General features: G+C 31.5%; 1 pseudogene; it reads right to left on the bottom strand.

Annotated features, from left to right (window-relative positions):
- LOC124081595 (superoxide dismutase [Cu-Zn]-like) overlaps positions 1–15,560 on the bottom strand; it is a 36,742-nt pseudogene extending 21,182 nt beyond the window's left edge.
- Positions 15,561–21,496: the final 5,936 nt, after the last annotated feature.

Raw genomic sequence — 21,496 nt, 5'->3', positions numbered from 1 at the left:
TATATATATATATATATATATATATATATATATATATATATATATATATATATATACACATTCATATACATACATATATATATATATATATATATATATATGATTTACCAATGGTATTAAATTGAGGTGACTTCAGAGGTATCAAACATATTCAATATTAAAACTGCATTTTACTAATAGTATCATAATTTGATAACCATTCTCTATAGCTCTCAATTCTCTCTAATCTGAAAAAGTGAAATTAACGAGTTAGTGGATAAGGAATGTGAGGATAGTTTAGAGTGATCAGTTTTCCTTATCTTGTATTTTTAGTTTCCTTATTTCAATCAAATACTTGTTAAACACATGATAAAAGAATGGACATAAATATTTTACATCATAAATTGTAGTTTCTTCATGTGTGCATTTTCTTCATTAGCAATTAAATCCTGTCTAAAAAATAAAAATGCTTTTTCTTAATTTTGGGAAACAATGGGATGGAAGGAAATTCCCATTAACCAGGGTAAACACACTTCCTATCTTGAGACAAATAAACAAAGACCTAAAAAAACACTGACAATTCAAAATACACATTACACCAAAATGTGTATGTGTGAATGAATACATTGCCTATACATTCTTCCCTAATGTGGGAGGATTAAGAAATGATGTAGTAATGTAAAAACTAACTAGAAGCCAGGAGATATTGAATCTTCCTCTGTTTTGGAAACTCTGGCTGACTTTTGAACCTTACTGCATTACTGCGGCTATTAAATCTGGTGCTTAGTTTGCAGGCACTAAATATGGCTTACAGTAAAATGATCCAACAGCCTCACTTTAAACATTCTCATTTTACCATCAGAGTTTTTCTGTTCCATCTGCTCGGTCAAATGTGAATATAGTTGTTTGAAAAAGAAAAGGGGGTGATATCTTAATATTGCCAAGTTTATAATTAATTTTAAAAGAACAAAAGAATCCATAAGTAATCCCATTTGGTAAAATGAGAAAAGTGAAATTACAAACAACTAAACACATAGATTTGAAATGGGAAAATTACTACCACTTAATTAATTAAATTATTTTTGTTCCTTCTTTGTGAGCTACAGAATATGCACCATGTTATGTACAGAAAAAAATAAAACATGAGTGAATAATATATGAGAACACATTAGTTGGTTTCCTATTGGAAGCTCTCCTATCTGAAAGCCTAACTTTAATTTAATTTAATTCCTTTGTCATTTAATAAAAGGCAGACATTTTTATTTTAACTTACTTTATAAAGATGAAATATGATAAAATTTTAGAACAAGTTTGAGCTTATATACAAATCAAATTACTTAAGCTCTTTTTATATATTAGCATGGCAACTATCATGCATAAAACAAAATGCTCCATTAGTTAATATTTTATTTTGAAGCCTCGTATTTTCCTTTCCCAAAAATTCTTTGACAATAACTTCATGTTGTAGGAAATAATAATTAATATGTACCAAGATCTTGGTTATTACAAGTACTAAAATTTGTATGTATTATCTCATTTTTATAACTATCAGAAACTTTATCATATAGACACTGATATCCCTATTTGTAAAGTATATAAACTGAAGTACAAAGAGGTTTAGTCATTTAACCAATTTTATACAGTTAGTTTATCTCTAAGGGATTTTTGTGGAATATGTATTTAAAATAAAGCTATGTCTTTTGGTGAAAATTAATTGACTTTTTAAAGGGATGTATCACTTTTCTCTCCTATTAACTCTCTTCTCCCTTTTCCCTCTACACTCACATTTTCAAATATGAATATATAATAGTACTGCCATATTTGCTGTAAAGTTTGGGAATCATTGGATTTTTAATTTGCTTGCTTTGTAGAAAAACATTTCCTCTATGCTGAGTCATTTCTATCCCTTCAGTCTCTGAGGAATTGATCTCCTATACCTGTTTCTCTTACTTTACATGATAATATTTTTGTAAATTACAGCATGCCTGAAATAACTCTACTGACTTCACTATGATAAATTTATTTGCCTTTAAGAATCAAAGCTTTGTACTTGGAAACATAACCTTTGGAAAAATTATTTCTCCATTTGGATAGTATATTATTTATTAATCCTTTTGCTTTCTATAGTGTAGAGACACTGGTTCTCCTTTGGAATATCTTGTGCAATGCTAGTGCAGATATCATTTTGTTCTGGTGAAAAGTATATAATTGGTATGCTTATGAGTATGCTTAATTGAAATTAAATAGCACATATTCCATTTTTGAGCATGACACGTTTACAAACTGTAGTCATCAAAGGCTTTTTCCAATATGATCTCTACTGAAGTGTAGAAAGCATTCATCACATTGAAGTGAAGCTCGCAGAGTAAACCAAATGAAAAGATCACTTAGTGCTCTTGATATTCTAAGAACCTGAGGAATAGTAATTTTGTCCTATTGCTTTAAGTAATCTCTCTACAGATGTAAGTCCCCATATTATATTTTACTTCTTTGCAAGTCACCTTCAATTTTCTAAGAAAAACTATTGAAATGTGTGAATTTTTTATTATAAGCACATTGCTTTTGGAAAGTAAATGTATGGTAAGACCTTTTAGAACATGTAGAGCTTTATATTTGTCATGCATAGTACTTTTCTTCTTTACTACTTCATCTGTAAACACAACACACAAAGCATTTTTATCCACATCACTGTTAAGAACAATTATTTTGTCATATATGTTGTTTTAGACTATTTAAATTCATCTTGACTAATGGAAGCACCCTTCTATCAAAAAATTTTGAATGGAATGAGGAATGAAAATATAAAAATATACATTATATTTTCTTACTCTTTATTACTTCCTTTCCTTTTGTTGTATTTCTGCTTCTTCCAGTTTCTATTTGTATGTTATATATAAATGAGTGAATATTTACACACTGTGATGCAAATTGTTATCCAGAAATACCACTGATTACTCAAGCAAAACTTTCAAAATACTGTCCCCTTGTTATTGTTTGGATGTGGAATGTCCCCCAAATCTCATGTGTTGAAAGCTTGACCCTCAGTTGATGGCTGTTTTGAGAGGCAGTGGATACTTTAGGAGATGAGAGGAAGTAGATCACTGTGGCAATGTTCTTGAAGGGTACATTTTGTCTGCAGGCCCTTCCTTACTCTCTCCTTTTCCTTCTTGGCCACTGTGATGTGAGCAATTCTGCTCTACAATGTGTTCCCTGTCACAAAGTTCTGTCAAACCAAAGGTCCAAAGCAGTGGGGCCAAGAAAGCATGGACTGAAACCTATGAAACAGTGGGTCAAAATCAATCTTTCCTTATTTTGTGTATGTGAGGTACATTGTCATAGCAATGGAAAGCTGATGAAAACACCCCTTTTGTTTAGTAACTATAACATAAGAATTTATATAAATCACAGCCTATCCTCTGTCTCTACATGCTGGAATTTCATAATATAGTATCTGCTTTTAGAGAACAGTAAAGGAGGTGGCTGGTTAGTGGCAGATCTTAGTTCTTGCACTAGCTCATTTTCTTTGCTATTTGCCATTTATAGATGCTGATCTGAACTGAAAAATGAATTAATCATGACAGAATAAGTAATTGTTCAAGAATGAATGTCCATACTTATGGAGCATACTCATAGTATTCTATGAACCTCTGGGTTTCTACTGATATCCTATAATAAATTGGAAAAACCTGAAAATGAAATAGTGCCCATGTAGTCACTTTGATGCTGGTTTATTGAAAGACTTTCAGTCTTTTGAAGTCTTAATATCTGAACATTACTCACAAAAACTACTTGAATTATCTTAAAAATTATAATCAGATCTCTTCAGGTTAACTACAAAAATGTCACATCTTTATAAATTAGATTATGGGTAAATATCATGACATAGGTAATTTATGTACAGTGAAAATGGTCATAATGCTTTGGTACTTGTTTATTATAAAAACAATTTGAGTAGTAACTAGTTGTTTGCTTCACTGTTCTTAACGATTAATTAAATTTGTTATTCTCTCTTTCACATTCAAATATTTATTTTTTAAAATATTTGGAATTTTGATTTTTAAAAATTCATTGAAAAAATATAATGCCATCTTTGACATTCTGTCTATTTTTGAGATTTAGTGTCAATCAGTAGGAAAACTAACTATGGTGAAATTTGTTTAGTCTAAAAAAGTTAGGCTTTATAATTATATTTAGGCATCTCTGGTACTGTCAAATAAAATACCAAATACCAGAATATTGCAGGGAAAATGCTGGGAGAAAATTAATTACAAATCTAGTAAGAGGTTGTTTTCCTCATAACAAACACCTGCTGTAGTCTCCAACTGTCACCTCCTTTTCAGGAGTCTAAGCCACCTACTGTGTTTCCCCAATGACACCTCCCCCTCAGCAGCCACCTGCAGTTTATGCCAACTGTCTCCTTCCAGTTCTCTTTCTCCTCAGGAAAAATTACCTGCTGCCAAAATAACATTTAAGGGAGTACTTTTTTTTTTTTCTTGGCTTGTATTTCCTGTATGCTTAGGCAGGATGTAATTGCTGACATTTAATCACTTAAGAATATTTTCACATTCAATATTTTTTTTTTGTCTGAGAAGAGGGCTCATTGACTTAAACAATGCTTAGTTTTACTAAATTAATCCCACATTATCTACTTTTCAAAAGTAACTTTGTATTGTTGCATAGCCAAGTAACAAAATTATATGTAAATGAAGAAACCAGTATCAAAGTTACATTCATTCAGAATTGGGTTTCAATGGGAACTTTTGTTAAGTATATAATTTAAGTCAGATAAAAGGAAGGAGTTTTATCTATGTCCTGTGTATTGTAGAACTTTGCTTGTATTTCTAGATTCATAATGTACTGCAACATATTTAATAATTTTACTTATATTAATAAAATTGATTAGTAAATATTAAATGAAATACTGAGGAAGTTTCACCTCCTTAAAAGTCATCAAATGTGAAACAGATAAAGAGGGTATGTACTGTGTATTTATATATATATATATATATATATATATATATATATATACACACACACAGTATATTTGTATATATATATTATATATAATATCTCTACTGTATACATATTATATATATGTATATATAGTATATTTTTGAATTTAATAAGATGGTGAAATAGAAGAGCTACTCAATAATTATTTTACTTAATTTTTCTCTTTTTTTTTTTTAGTGTTGGGTATGAAACCCAGTGCTTTGCACATGTTATGCAAGAACTCTAACATTGAGCTACATCCCCAGTCACAGATATTTTACAAGTATATTATTAAAATAAAATTTATTTAATGGATGAACAAATCCAAATATAAAGAAAATTTTATTAGGCATATATTCTCAAAACATTGTCTAAGGCTGAATTTACAAAACAAGTAGAAACTATAAATATTTCTCAGAAGTATTCTGCCTTTTATATAAAATATTACAGAATGAATAGCTTAACGTGTTGATCAAATCAATTCAATTAGATAAGGCTGATTATTCCACACCATGTAAATATAGCCTTAATCCTTCCTATCTTTGTAACACATTTTCTTTTATCTAACATGCACAGTGAATTGTTATGATATTTATGTTATAATCATATTAAGGCAATCAAATAATTAAAAAGACATATTAAAAATTTTAAAAAATAAACTCCATGGTGCAGTGGCACACACCTGTAATCCCACTGTCTATAAATAAAATATAAAAAAGGGCTGGGTATGTGGCTCAGTGGTTAAAGACTTCTGTGTTCAATTCCTGGTTCAAACATAAATACATAAATTAAAAAAAATTATCTGTAAAAAATTTTCCATGTGTACTTTTCTGAGAAAAATATGTAAATATTTATATATAATAAATGACCATACATAGAGGAATATTTGCTTTATTTTTTCAATTCTATTACATTTCTTGTACTTGATTGATTAAATAATAAAATATTAATTACAAGGTATTCCAGTTTGTTAGTGGATCCAAAAAAGAGCATAAGAAAGTTATGGCTATTCAAGAGTTTGCTACACCAACAGTGACTCATGATAATACCAATACTTTGTTAATTTTTTTTAAATGTTATTTTTACTATCCTAAATTTCCATATTATCTATATACTTAAACTCAAAACCCTATATTTTTCAGAAAATGCTTCCAAGACAAGTATGTACAGAACTCATAAATCTTAGTTATTTAAAATTATAATTTACTCAGATCTTGGTATCTAAGAAGCATGACTAATATTGAAAAAGCTTGTTCAGAATTTGAACAATGCTCTTCAAGATGGCTGTATAGAGGCATACAACGCTCACTTGTCCTTCCACAAAGAAAAATCAAAGCAAAAGGTCTATACCTGCGTATTAAGGTGAATTATCATGAGAAAACACAGGTAATCAATAGGAGAGAAACAGAAACTTTGTAAGATCCACAGACCTGGGACAACAGCATAGTAAGAGAAACAAAATATCCTGGTACCCTCATATTGGCTCCACAACTGTGGGAGTGAGAGTCTCTCCTCTTCAGGAATAAAGGTGAAAGAGAGAGCCCCAGAAAACACTATCAGACAGGATACTAGCAGTCCTAGCTTTTGGAAAATTTTACAACCCTAATAGGCTTATAGGCTAAACAGATCAATAACCTGAAGTTAGCATAGTAGACTTGTTTTGGAAAAGGAATTCACAAGATCTCACTGCAAAACTCCAAGGTGTTTTAGCCAAGAGCTATTGAGAGAAGGGACAAATTTTATGAATTTGAACTTCTCTAGGGGTCAGAAACCTGTATATGTTCCCATCTCTGGGATCCAACAGACATTCCATTTCACTGGCTCAGTGGGTAACTGTTTCTTCACAAAGTAAACTTAGTTCTGCAGAGTGATTTTTACACAAACCTGCTGTGATCACTACATAGGGTTTCCAGTTCTTTTAAAGGAAAACTTGGTGAGGGATGGGTACAGAATGTTATGTAGGAATAATATAGGTCTAATAATCTCAAGATGTTTCTGGTGTTGTGGTCAGTCTCAGAATCTTAGGCTAATATGGTCTTCATTATTTCATTAATAAATAGTACCATAAAGTGCCCAAATTATAGGTTCCTCAAGACAACATCTCTCTTTTTGACTAACATTGTTTTGACTATGATGGCACTATAATGTGTCTTAAAATCTGACATTTTAATTTCGTCCCTCTTTTTTCTCTTTCTTCAAGATGGGTTTGATTACTTGGGGTATTTTATGCTTCCATATGAATTTTAGGATTGTCTCTTCTAAATCTGTGGAAAATGTCAATAATAATTTGATGAGAATTGCATTGAAACTATGGAAAACTGTGGGTAGTATTGAAATATCAAAAACATCAATTCTTCCAATTCATGAATAAGGAGTACTTTCAACATTTTAGTGTCTTCTTCAATTTCTTTCATCAGTGTGTTGTAATTTTCATTTTAGAGATATTTCACATAGTTTATTCCTAGGTATTTTATGAGCTTATAGCTACTGTGAGTGTGAATGCTTTCATTATTTCTTTCTTAATAAATTCACTATTGGTATACAGAAAAGCTACTAATTTTTATGTATTGATTTTGTATCCTGCTACTTTACTGAATTCATGTATCAGGGTTAATAGACTTTTGATAGAATTTTTAGATTCCTCTATGTATAGAATTGTATCATCTGCAAACAGAGATAATATGATTTTCTTTCTATTGCCTAATTGTTCTAGTAAAAATATATTGTACTATATTGAATCAGGGCATTGAGAATGGGCACCTTTGTATTGTACCTGATCTTTGAGGAAATGCCTTCAGTTTTTCCCTATTCAATATGGTGTTCACTTCACAACCTTATTATGCTGAGGTATAACACTTCTGTTCCTAACATGTGCAGTGTTTTTATCATTTAGGAATAATGAGCTTGTTGAAATCTGGATACTACACATACAAACATTGGCATTAAAAAGAGTCACAGATAATCTTTAGTCACAAAGATATATAAACTCTACTTCTTCCTTCCCCAACAACTTAATCTTTCTTTGTTTCAGTCAAAATCAACATGAAGTGTCTAGATTGTACTTGTTAGCTTTTTAGATTATGAACAACCCCATAAGAATCGTCTGTCACTTAAAAAAAAAAAAAGAAAAAAAATCCAAAAATGTGATTACTTTTTTTTAGTTCTTTTACTTTCAGATCCTATTACTTTTAATCATCCTTGCCTTGTTTGGTTTCCCCAGTATATTTAAGTGACAGATTTATTATCTCAGATTTTTTTTTGTTATTCATAGTTGAATGGTTTATCCAAATTTCCTTATAGCTAATACAAATAAAGTTGAGTACCAAACATAGCGTTCTTTTTCTTTTTTAAATATTTATTTTTTAGTTGTAGTTGGACACAATACCTTTATTTTATTTATTTTTATGCAGTGCTGAGGATCAAACTCAGGATCTTGCTCTTTCTAGGCCAGTGCTCTACTGTTGAGCCACAACCCCAGGCCCTAGTGTTCTTTTTCTTATTATGGAATTATATTTTTAAAAAAATTAAATACTTTACATGGAATAAAGTGTATAATTATATTGTAAATTTTATGAGTCTTAGCATTTGTACACAAGTGTATACTCACAAATGTCAAAAATTATACAGAACAGAGAATGAGAATTAATTCTAAAAACTCTACATATGCTATTGCCCTGTAGCCAAGGCTTTTCCCCAGCACTAATATCTGAAATCACTCCTCTCTTCTTCATCTCAAAATTATTTCTCTTTTCTAGAATATTATAGAGATGGGATCACATAATATAACATTTAAATATAACGTGCTTATTTAATTTACTACAACACATAATTGTGTAATTTCTCCATGTCATTGAGGGTTTCAAGAGTTCCTTGTTTTATTTATTTATTTATTTATTTATTTTTGACAAAATAGTATGCCATTGCATAGAAGTACCACAGTTGTCCAGTTTTGAAAGATTTATTACTTATTTTGAAATTCTGAAAGTTATGAATAAAACTGCTATATACACTTATGTACAAAATATTTATATTGCTGATAGTTTGAGAAAACTGTGAAAATACTGTTGCATGCATTTGTACACAAAGCAAAGAGATTAAATCAGTAATAAAAAGACCCCTAAGAAAGAAAATGCCAGGGTCAGGAGGAGTATCATATGTGTTCTACCAGGCCTTTAAAAAGAATTAATGCCACTGGGCACTGTGGTGCATGCCTGTAACCCTAGTAGCTCTTGAAGCTGGGACAGGAAGACCATGAATTCTAAGCCAGCTTCAGCAACAGTGAGGCACTAAGAAACTCTGTGAGACTCTGTGTATAAATAAAATACAAAGTAGGGCTGGGGAGGTGGCTCAGTGGTTCAATGCCCTTGGGTTCAATTTTCAGTGTGAAACAAACCCCAAACAAACAAACAACAAAAAACCAAACAACAATAACAAACAAACAAACAAACAAAAAAAAAAACTAAATGCAAATATTACTCAAAATTTTCCAGGAAATATAAAGGGATGAAATTACCCCTTGATTAATTTTATGAAGCCAATATCACTGTGATACAAAAACTGTTTCAAAACAGTATAGTTCATTATACCTGATGAATGTAGATGCAAAAATTCTTAATATCAGCAATCCACATTCATACACAAGTAAGAAGATTGTAATCCATGATCAAATCGATTTAATTTTAGGGATATGAGTTTTGTTCACCATATGTAAATCAATGATATAAATTATCACATAGGTAGAATCAAGGACTAAAATCATATAGTCATCACAATCAGTGCAGAAACATCTTTCCATATAATACAGCACCCATTCATGTTAAAACAGTAGGAATACTTGGGATGAAGGAATGTACCTCAAGCCTGTATAAAACAAACTAACATATATCATTCTACTGAACGTAAAAAAAATGAAAGCATTTCTTATAAAATCAGGAACAAGAGAAGGATGTTCGTTCTCACCACTGTGATTCAAAATTAAAGGAATGCAATTAGTAAAATAAGTCAAAATTTCTGTTTATTTATGACATGATTCTATATTTGGGAGACCCAGAACACTCCAACAAGCTATTTCTAGAGCTTATAAACATGTTCAACAATGTATCAGGATACACTTTCCACCTACAAAAGTCAGTTGCTTTACAATAATACATTGAGTCTGTTGAGAAAGAAATCAGGAAAAGATTTCTGTTCATGTATCCTCAAAAAATACTTGGGAATAAATCTCACTAAGTAGATGAAAGGACTCACAGTCCTAAAATACATATGGAAGAATAAATGATCTAGAATACACAAAGCAATATTAAGCAGTAAGTGATGTTGGTGGCATAACAATACCTGATCTCAAATTATACTGCAGAGCAATAGTTATGAAAACAGTATGGTATTGGCATAAAAAAGGACACAATTATTGATGGAATTGAATAGAAAACAGAGAGACAAATTGACACAGATATATTCATCTGATCACTGCTACATTCTTGGGAAATGTCTGGAGAATAAAATAAACAAACAACAATAACAACAGCAAACCACACAAATTATTTCTTATATGGGGTGCTAATTTTACTCTTTTGACTAAAGACACGTTTTTTTTTGCTTTGTCTTTTTTTCTTGTTTATGATTTTAGTACATATGGTAATCTAAACTGGAAAGTATTACAGGCAAATTAAAATAAAATAAAAATAAAACACAAAACAACACACAGGAAGCTCAGTCTTACATAATCATAGAAAGTTTCATTTTCCTTCTCAGTCTGCCTATATATATGTATTGGCACACAGATACATGTATATATATATATATATATATATATATATATATATATATATATATAATATTTAAGAGGTACATAATAATTACACAGAATAGTGCATTATCTTGTACATATACATAATATAATTTGAACATTCATTATATGTTTAGTTTTTATATTATGCTTGTAGTAGCTTTCATTATTTTGTCCAGGGGTTTTAGTTACATATAATCCAGTCTCTGTGAGTAATAACGAGGAATGTACTTACTTCACATTAATAAAATCCTGTAACTTATAACATAGCATGTACAGTTCATAGTTCAAAATATGCTTTTTTAAGTAGTTAAAGTTGGTTTTGGGAAAATAATTGTCATTAACATTAATCAAAAGAATATTGAGAATGAATAAATAATCATCCCCACAATCTAAGGGCTATAATTGCTAAAATTGAAACATATGTGTAAAGTATCCACAAATAAAGAAAAGTGGTATGAAATAAAACTTTTAATATTTTACTAAATCCTGGAAGCTTTTGATGAATATATTTTATGATAAGACATAAAGATGAATGAAAATACTACTGTTAGCAGAATTCTGTAAATTTTGACCTTTGCATTGTGGCATAAATGCTTGTCTAATGTATGTAATTACTCAGAATGAAAACAAACAAACAAACAAAAAAAAAAAAACAAAGAATGAGAAAATTAATTTTCAGAGGAAACAAACAATACAAATGTTATTTTGAATAAAAGGAAATGTATCAATTCAGAATTTATATCAAATGTTATGCTTTGGATATATGGAGTCCCCAAAAAGTTCACATGTAAGAAATTACAAGAAGGTTCAGAGAAGAAATTACTGGGTTATGAGAACCTCAACCCAGTCAGTGAGTTACTCACTTGATGGAATTAATTGTGTGGTAACTGAAGGTAGGTGGGGCATGATCAGAGGAGGAGGGGCATGAAGGCATGGCTTTGGAGTATATATTTGTATCTGGCAAATGGAAATCTCTTTCTCTCTCTGCTTTCTGTTCATTATTTGAGCTGTTTCCCTCTGCCATGATGTTCAGCCTCAACAGGAGCCCCAGGGAATGGAGTTGGCTGTAATTGGACTGAAAACTCTGAAACTGTGAACCCTAAAATAAATTTTTCCTCCTCTACATTTTTTCTGGTTACGTCCTTTAGACAAAGCGGTGAAAAAGCTGACTAAAACACCAAACATACTGGATATTTGTTTAGCTCAAACAGAAATGACGTTATATTTTTTGTTGAAGTAGATAGTCCAAAGTGAAACCTACAGAGAAAGTCTCAGAATCTTAACTATTTTTTATTTCAGTGATTGATATATTTAACCCATTTTGTCCTCTAATTACAGATGTGTAACACATATGAAAACCTAAATATAACATGGAATATAAAATAAAATTAAACAATACAATTAAAAACATATATATGTGTGTGTGTTGTGTGTGTGTGAAATAGGTTGGAAATAATAATCTAGAACACACACACATATATGTTCAATTTTGTTGAAATATTCACAGAATTTAAAATCTTGGGACTTTAGGGGTTAAAGACATTCATTTAAGCATTGCTCTTCTGTTACTAAAATTTCAATTCAGTTTCCATTTGTCAAAAATTAAGTGGAGATATTTTTTCAGTGCATTTTAATTATACAGAATAATAGATTTCTTTGTGTTATATTTGTACTTGCAGTTTACCTACTTTGATCATATCAATTCAACATTATTCTTCCTTACCTTCTCCTTGCCTCTCACTGACTATCCCTTTACACTTCCATAACAGTCTCTTTTGTACTCCCATGTCAGGTTGTATTCTAGATTTCATGTATGAGAAACGATGAATTTCTGTTCTAAGCTGCTTACTTTATCTAAAAGTCTCAATGACACTCTATGTGTTAAAACATGACATTCTATCACATAAATATAATTATAGTTATTATCTGTCAAAACTAAAATTTAGAAAATCTCAAAAACCAATTTTTAGCATATAGTGCTGTTGTTTTATGTAATATAAATTAAGAATGTTTTGGAGACTAATATATGGGCTCAGACAAATATATATGTCTGACTTTATTACCAAATTATATCATGATATTTGTATCTTACAACTGTAGGCCTTCAATCATATCAATTTATATGAGCTACCATTAGGATTTATAATTCACATTTTGATATGTTTTAGAAAATCAATTATTATGATGATCAAAAGTACATCTGTTACTTTCATATTATAGTTTGCAGTACTCACATACTTCTATGTTAAATATATTCTTTTTTTAAAAAAATATTTTTTTGATTTCTGGATGGACACAATACCATATCTTTTATTTCTTTTTATGTGGTGCTGAGGATTTTACACAGTGCCTCACACATGGCAGGTAAACACTCTACCACTGAGCTACAAACCCAGTCCCCAATGTTAAATATTTTCTCTTATCCACTTTTTGCATATATAATTTCATTGACCACTTTTTATCAATTTGACTTATACCAAATTTGTAATTGTTAAAAAAAAATTTGTGGGTTTTGCTTGGCTTTTGCTTTTGTTATATTATTTTGTCTTATTTCTGTCAGGAACACTAACTCTCTATAGTGAATGTGCGATTTATGCCCTTTATGCTCATAATTTTCCTCCACATTCTGAAAAAGTATCTCTAGTTTGTGGAAATGTGTCATGATACTCATAATCATTTTAAGCTTCTGAAGTGTTCTTCAGCAATTTGTTACAGATTTCATTTCAGCTAGAGATTTTATTTTCTATTCAATCTTTAAGTATATGTCTCTTTTTCTTCTCATTTGAAACAGTTTTTTTGTAGTATTTTTAATTTCATTTATTTTATGGAGAACAGAACATTGCAGTCTAATATATATATATATATATATATATATTTTGCAAATAACTTTCATGGTTCTTATTTTTCTTAAGTGGAAAAGATTCCTTAATGTTTGTAGATTTATTTTATAGACTACAACATATTATTATTTTTTATAACACTCATTTTTGAATGAGGAAAGATATATCTGGCATATTCACCAAATATATAGTTGCCTTATTTGTTATAGATCATATCATTTGATTATTCTCCAATGATAAACTGCCCTTTTCAGGTTTCAACATGGAATCCAGTTTGACATGATGTTAGTCTAGTGATATGATAATGCTAGTAGGCCATTTTCTCACTCCCTTTTCCTTACTTGGAACTACACAAGGATCTATTTATTGTTTGATTCCTTGGGTTAAAATCTCAGCTTTACAATAGATGTGGAACTTCATATAAGTCACTGAACTTTGACAATTAGTTTCTGCTTTTAGCCATATTGTTTTAAGACACTGTACAATTTCATGTGTAATTATTTCTGTATCTATCTGCAAGATGAAAGTATTATTTAAAAAGGCAAACTATCCTATTATCACACTTGCAGTACTAAAAATAGTGTGTAAATGTTAACAAATATCCAATCAGCATTCTTATTTATCTCACTTTATTATAATATTTAAAGACTTTTAAAATTTTCATCCAAATAATATCATTCCATTTTGATTGGCAATATCTACTCTAAGACTTCAAACATTTAGATGCTTTCATATTTGGGTTCTTTCCCCAACATTATTTCTCCCTTTTTCTCTTCTTCTCTCCCTCTCTTTTTCTCATTATTGTTTTATTGTAGTAATCTGGTTATTTTGCAGTTGAGTTTTCCAATCTCTAGTCTTGCTTCTCTGTAATATTGTCTCAAGTTTTCTTAATTAGAATATTGGTAATCTATACATATACACATATAAATACCCGCCCCCCCCCACACACACATACACAGATTATTATCAGCTTTTGTGTTTTTAAAAATTTTGTAAGAGTAGTCAATTTATATATACCACATGGGCTAGATAGATAGATAGATAGATAGATCAATCCAGCACCATGTAGGAGACTCCAAAGTTGCCAGGAGCTTAAGCCTAGACCCTTTAGATTGTTGCTGCAACAGACTGTGAGTAATATATATATATATATATATATATATATATATATATATATATATATATATATATATATTTGTTTGTTTGGCTTTTGCTTTTCCTATATTATTTTGTCTTATTTCTGTCAGGAACACTAACTCTTTATAGTGGATTTGTGATTTATGCAATATATATATATATATATATATATATATATATATATATGTATGTATATATAATATAAACACTATTTATTTTCTTCAGCTAGCATGTGATAATACTTAGATACAGAGTGTATATAAAAGTAAGAAAAAATTCTTAAATGTAAAGAAATCAAAAGGAGAGAGAAGGAAGGTACAGAGGCAAAATGGCTTGCTCGTCTGAGCTGACGGCTTTATTTATATCAATAGGTTACATTAGGTCACTTGCATCCGTAGGACATTATTGTTGATTGTGTCATTAGTCAGGTTACAGAGTTAGCAACATTATGAAGCTTATTCCTCAGTTACATACTATAGTTGCAATGTGCAATGTTAGGAGCTTTGTGTAGTTCTCAAGAAAGTCCATTGTTTAAAGTTACTTTTATGTGGACAGGTTCAGGAACAATGGAGCTTTGTGAAACATTGTGACTGTCTAACAAGAGAGTTCCTTTATTCCCAGGAGCTGTGTCTAAGATCAAGGTCAAGGGTGATAAGACTCTATCATAAAGACTCTATCATGGACCCTACTCACGGTGAGTATTACCATAGCAGCTAGGCATCCTGCACTTTTGCACACAAACTTTCCCAGGCACCAAGCATGTCATAGTCATAAAAATCATCAGAGGCCCCAATCTCAGACACTGCTCTCCCATACTCTGTCATTGCTCTCCACAACCAGAGAAAACCAACTGTCCTATAATTCTCACACTCAGAACCCTTACACTTAATTGCATATCTTAAAGTACCAGGACCTGGGATTTCAAAATAATTAGGTAGTGCCTAACTCACAGGTAGTCCATGGTACTTTTCAAATGAAATGTTTTCACATGTTGTTATGAACAGATGGACTTGATAATACTTGACATATTTGACAATATTTGGCTGAAACTCAGCTGAGCAAACAAGTCCTGAAAACCCACATCCAGTATTTGAGGGACATAGCAGCAAGATGCATTCTTCAAGTTACCTGGGCAGTCTCACACATTTAGCCTAGCTGGTTGCCACCCACATGGCTTTTCTTTTATGCTGGTTCTCTTTGCAGTCAGTGGCTTTCCTCAGCAGACCTTCCACATTACTTGCACTTAATCCCAATGGTCTTCACTTCTTTGGCATCCTTCTCACAGCTTCACACATTTCCCTATAATTGGCTGTCCTCAGGGATTCCAACCCTGCTACACTCTGCTTGGCCTCCCAGGATTCCCTTTGAAATCTTCATGAAAGACTCCATGACACCTTAATACTAGCATCCTGCATTCCTGAAGATCCAGCACCATGTGGGAGACTCCAAGGTTGCCACCAGCTTGAGCCAAGACCCCTTGGATCATTGTTGCATCAGACTATGTATGCCTGGGTGACTGATCTTGGTGAAATAACTCTCTAGCCAACCCTGTGCTAGCAGGGTTCCCCCATGGTCTAGTAGATTAGTTTTTACTTTTGTACCTTTGACCCTGAGATGGATATTGTCTTGCTGATTCCTGAGTTGTCATTAAGGGATCTTTCCCATTGTCTCTGCAATGTACATAGATTCTCTTAGTGAAAGTAATCTCTAGAGCAACCACATTTTCCTTGGACCCAGTTTTACATGTACTTATTTGGTCAAACCACATGTTGTTGAAATTTTTCTTCTCTGCTTTCTGCTTTTTATTATAAGGGTAAACCTGGCTAAAATCTACCAGTGATACATAAGTCCCTGTCTGAATGCTGTGCTGCCTTGAAATTTCCTCCACTGGTTTAATTAGTCCATCACTCTAAAACTTAGTCTCACACAAAATCTCAGGACATGAGCAAAATGTTGAAAATTTCTTTGTTAGGATATAGCATAAATGGCCTATAGTCTAATTCACAATAGAGTCCTCATTCCACTCTGAAACCTGAGAGGATACTCTACTATCTGCATTCCTGTGGGCATTCTCATTGTTATGGATTAGAGAGGAGGTGTTCTCAAAAAGATCCTGTGTGAGACAATTCATGAAAGTTTAGAGGTGAAATGATTGGGTTATGAGAGCCTTAACCATTAGGTTATTGGTAAGGATTAACTGTGAGGTAACTTTAGGCAGATAAGGTGTGTTTTGGGGATGTTATTCTTTGGAATTGGGCCTTTGGAGTATATATTTTGTTTGTGGTATGGGGAATCTTTCTCTTCTTCCTGATTGTCATGTCCTGAGATGCTTTCTTCTACCATACCCTTTGGCCCTAATGTTCTGCCTCATCCTGGGCCTAGAGTAGTGGAGTTGGCCATATATGGATTCAGACCTCTGAAACACTGAGCCTCAAATAAACATTTCTTCTTGTAAAATTATTCTTGCCAGGTCTTTTTTTCTTTGCATCAAAAAAATATGACTAAAACATTGGTCTTCTTAGCCTCCACTAGAATCACCCATTGAACAACAATTCTAATTAGAATTACAACATTCTAATGCATTATAGCCTGCATCTTCAAACTTTGAAGAACTCCTGCAAACCAGTTTCAAAGGCTTTTGATCTACATGTTCAGGTTAGTGATGGCAGTGACCCCAGTTACAGATATCAATTTCTGTAACAGTGAGCTATTTATCAGTGTAAACAGATATCTGAGAACAACATACAGGAGGAAAATTTTATTTTAGGTTCATGGTTTCAGTGATTTTTTTTTTTTTAGAGAGAGAGAGAGAGAGAGAAATTTTTAATATTTATTTTTTAGATTTCAGTGGACACAACATCTTTATTTTATTTGTATGTGGTGCTGAGGATTGAACCCAGCGCCCAGCACATGCCAGGCGAGAGCTCTACAGTGTGAGCCACATCACCAGCTCTGGTTTCAGTGATTCACTTCACAGTACGCCAACTCCATTGCCCTGGGTCCCAAGTTGAGGCAACATATCAAGATAGAAAAGTGTGACAGGCTGGGGCTGGGGATGTGGCTCAAGCGGTAGCGCGCTCTCCTGGCATGCGTGCGGCCCTGGTTGGATCCTCAGCACCACATACAAAACAAAGATGTTGTATCCGCCGATAACTAAAAAATAAATATTAAAATTCTCTTTCTCGCTCTCTCTCTCTCTTCTCTCACTCTCTCTTAAAAAAAAAAAGAAAAGAAAAGTGTGACAGGAAAACAAAACAAAACAAAACAATACAACAACAACAACAACCGAAAAACTGCTCAGCTCATAGAAGGTGAGAAGCAGAGAACAAGCAAGTTTCCAGGGACAGAATATAAACCCCAAGGGCATGCCCTCAGTGACTTATTTCCTGCAACCATGTACCACAACCAGTTTGGAAATTCAAATTCCATTGAATGGATTAATCCACTGATCAGTTTAGAACTCTCATAAACTCCTCTTTTCACCTTTGAAAGTTCCTGTATTAAAAAAGAAGATTTTTGGGGAAACCTCAAAATCCAAAGTATACCACAGGCTCTATGTTAAATATTAGTAAATTATTTAGGGAGACAATTGTCCCTCTTTTACTTAAGTTAAAACTAAAAAACAAAACATAAAATTTTAAAAATGTGCTAAAGTTTATGAAGGTAATAAATAAATGACAGAGTCCAAGTTTAAGTACAAGTCTTCTGCTACAATTTGATGTCTCTACTTTTGAGTTCATTTCTTAGCATTATTTTAGCATAATTTGTAATGTAGTAATAGTTATATAATCTTATTTATGTGTAAGTTTGTTTGGTATCTACTACTGTGCAAAGCACCCTGTCTGGTATTATATATGACTTTGTTCAATGAAAGGATGAATTACTTAATAAAAAAAGCTTGCTCCTCAATTTCATATGACCTTGTCCTCTCATAAGCTTAGAGGTAGGGAAGCAGAAGCAAAACAAGTCAATTTTAGATTCCCACCCTCAGTTCAGTACCAATCACATTTTTTTCCTAGGAAATTGATGAAATTAAATGAAATGATGCCTAGGAAGAACTTAAAGCTTTTCATTTGAATGGTGCTATATACTCTTAAGGACTTTTTTTAATCATTGTAGATATTAAACCTAGTGGGAAATTAGTTCAATCTATTTTGAGAAGTCTTTACTGAGGAAATTAGTTTCATGATCTAGCTACACATGATATAGGCTATGAGCCAATATTTAAACAGACTCATTTACTAGACACAAGGGTACCGTACATTGATCTAAAGACTACTTTTAGTATGTGAAATACCCTTAGACTTAGTGGCTATTATTTTCTAAAGTTCATAAAATTTCATTTAGCTGATATTCAAGTCTAAGTTTATGAGTGTATGTGCTTAAATAGACTGGATGAGTAAGTCAGCAAGTTTTCAGCAATACTAATTTTAATCCTCCCTTTTAATTAAATCTGGTTTAACCTTAATCAATTAATTTAACAAATTAAGATGAAACATTAAAAGGCACAGTCAGTATGAACCTAAAAAAAATCTGATGTAATTAGAGCATTAGTTTGTCTCTCAAGGAAAGTTAAAGCAGTTACTGAAAACCTTTAAAAGGGCTACAAAGCAAATTGTAACATTCAAGTGCTGTGGGAGAAACCTCTATCATTATTGTGCATATGATACACTTCATTTTCTCCCCATTCTAAACATGCTCCTTTATTTCATGCTTCAAGACCAATATATATATATATATATATATATATATATATATATATATATATATATATATATATAGTAAGCTGATTTTTCACAGTTGTCAGGAATTCAATATTAGTCCTTTTACATTTTAACAATCAAAATGCTTTTGAAGATCATTGAGTTGTATATAAAATTTGTTTTCTTTTTATTTGGAGAATAGATAAAAGTTACAGTAGCATACCTAGCCTAGGTTTCTGGCCTATATTTCTTACTCTGTGGGGCCCAAAATATTTTGTCATATGTCCTCCAAACATAGTATGTGATTTGAAGTGATATTATAAAAAGTATTACAAGTGATACATTTTTAAAAATTCTGACGTACAAGTGAACAGAATCATCAACAAAGTTCAAGGAATAAATGAATAGGAAATCTTGAAATATGACACTGAATGACTGAGAATAGAATAAAGTAGAAAAATATGAATAACAAAATAGAACATGAAGATATATTCAAAGTGAAAGACCTTTGGAGTGAAGTACTTTGAGCTAGTTCAGAATCACTTAATATTTATGAGCTTCAGTCTGTTCAGACAATAATAACTGTATCACAAAGCTTTGAATATTAAATGAGATTATTGAGAAGGGTTTTGGCGTTGGGTATAAAACATGACATAATCATATTGGCTTTTTAAATTTTGAAATAACCCATTTTAAAACTTTTCATATCAACATGCTCTGTCATCATCAAGTCCACTTAATTTAAATGGTCTCTATTTAGTTTTAAGAATTCATTTTAGTATTATATTGACTTCAACACATAATAACCTAGAAATCACATATGTTCTCTCTATAAGAGTTTTTGTGAATATTAAATAAGATATCCAATGTAAAGTGTATGAACAGTGTCAGTTACAATATAAGAACTCAATAATTAACTAGTATTTTTTCTTCAGGTTGGTATAATTTTTTATCATATTATATTTCAAAATTGCTGTTTGAAATACATTTAAAATGATACCACATTTGTAGGATTATAGTAGGTTAACTTAGTAAGAAATATTTCCCTTTGACTTTAAAATTCTACACAGGATATTAATTTTTTGGCAAAGAGTGAAATGAAAATGTTGACAGTATTTTTCTTAACACTCTGCATTTGCATTTGCATGAGTGAAGCTCTGGTTATTTTACTATGGCGTAACATTGGCCATGGAATAGATGGTGTCAAGTGTGATTCCATTAATTATATAATATGTTCTTGGGCAAGTCACTTGCCTTTTCTAATTTCATTATCCTTCATCCTAAATATTGGAGCATTATCCTAAAATTCATTAGGATACTGTGAGGATCAAATTAGATAATTATCATAAATATTTTTCATAGACAGTAAGAGATCATTAAATAACTAGAAATTTTCACTGCATATATTTTAGTGTCTAGTCTCAAGGCTTCTATTAAATCAACTGACTGATTTAGATTAGGAAATGCATAGTTTAAAAATGTATAGAGGGGCTGGGGTTGTGGCTCAGTGGTAGAGCACTTGCCTAGCATGTGCGATGCCCTGGGTTCGATCCTCAGCACCACATAAAAATAAATAAAGATATTGTGTCCAACTAAAAAATAAATATTTTAAAAAATGTATACAATGTTGACAAGACAATGAAATAGAATGGAACAATATTTCAGAAAATGGTTTCAGGCATGTGAGCACATATACACACATACATACACACGCACAAACATAGAATGCAGTTAGACCCCTCTTTCACACTATGTACAAATTACCTAAAATAAATCAGAACAAATCCATAATGTGCACACTACTACAATTATAAAATGCTTAGAAGAAAACACAGGATCTAAATATTTTTAACCTTGGAACAGGAACATGTTTTTTTTTTAAATATGACATTGAAAATACAAACAACAAAATAAAAAATCATAACTATATACTATGATTTGTCCCCCAGAAGTTGAAGTGCTTGAAGCATGATTCCTAAGAGAAATAATACTGAGGGGCAGTGGATCTTTAAGAAGTGGGTCCAAAGGAAGGTTATCAAGTCATGGGGCTACCTTAG

This window comes from Marmota monax, unplaced genomic scaffold, assembly GCF_021218885.2.
Source record: "Marmota monax isolate L192 unplaced genomic scaffold, Marmota_monax_Labrador192_F-V1.1 WCK01_AAM20220418_F8-fsc00067, whole genome shotgun sequence".
NCBI classification, from domain to species: domain Eukaryota; kingdom Metazoa; phylum Chordata; class Mammalia; order Rodentia; family Sciuridae; genus Marmota; species Marmota monax.
This window is presented reverse-complemented; position numbering and strand designations above follow the sequence as displayed.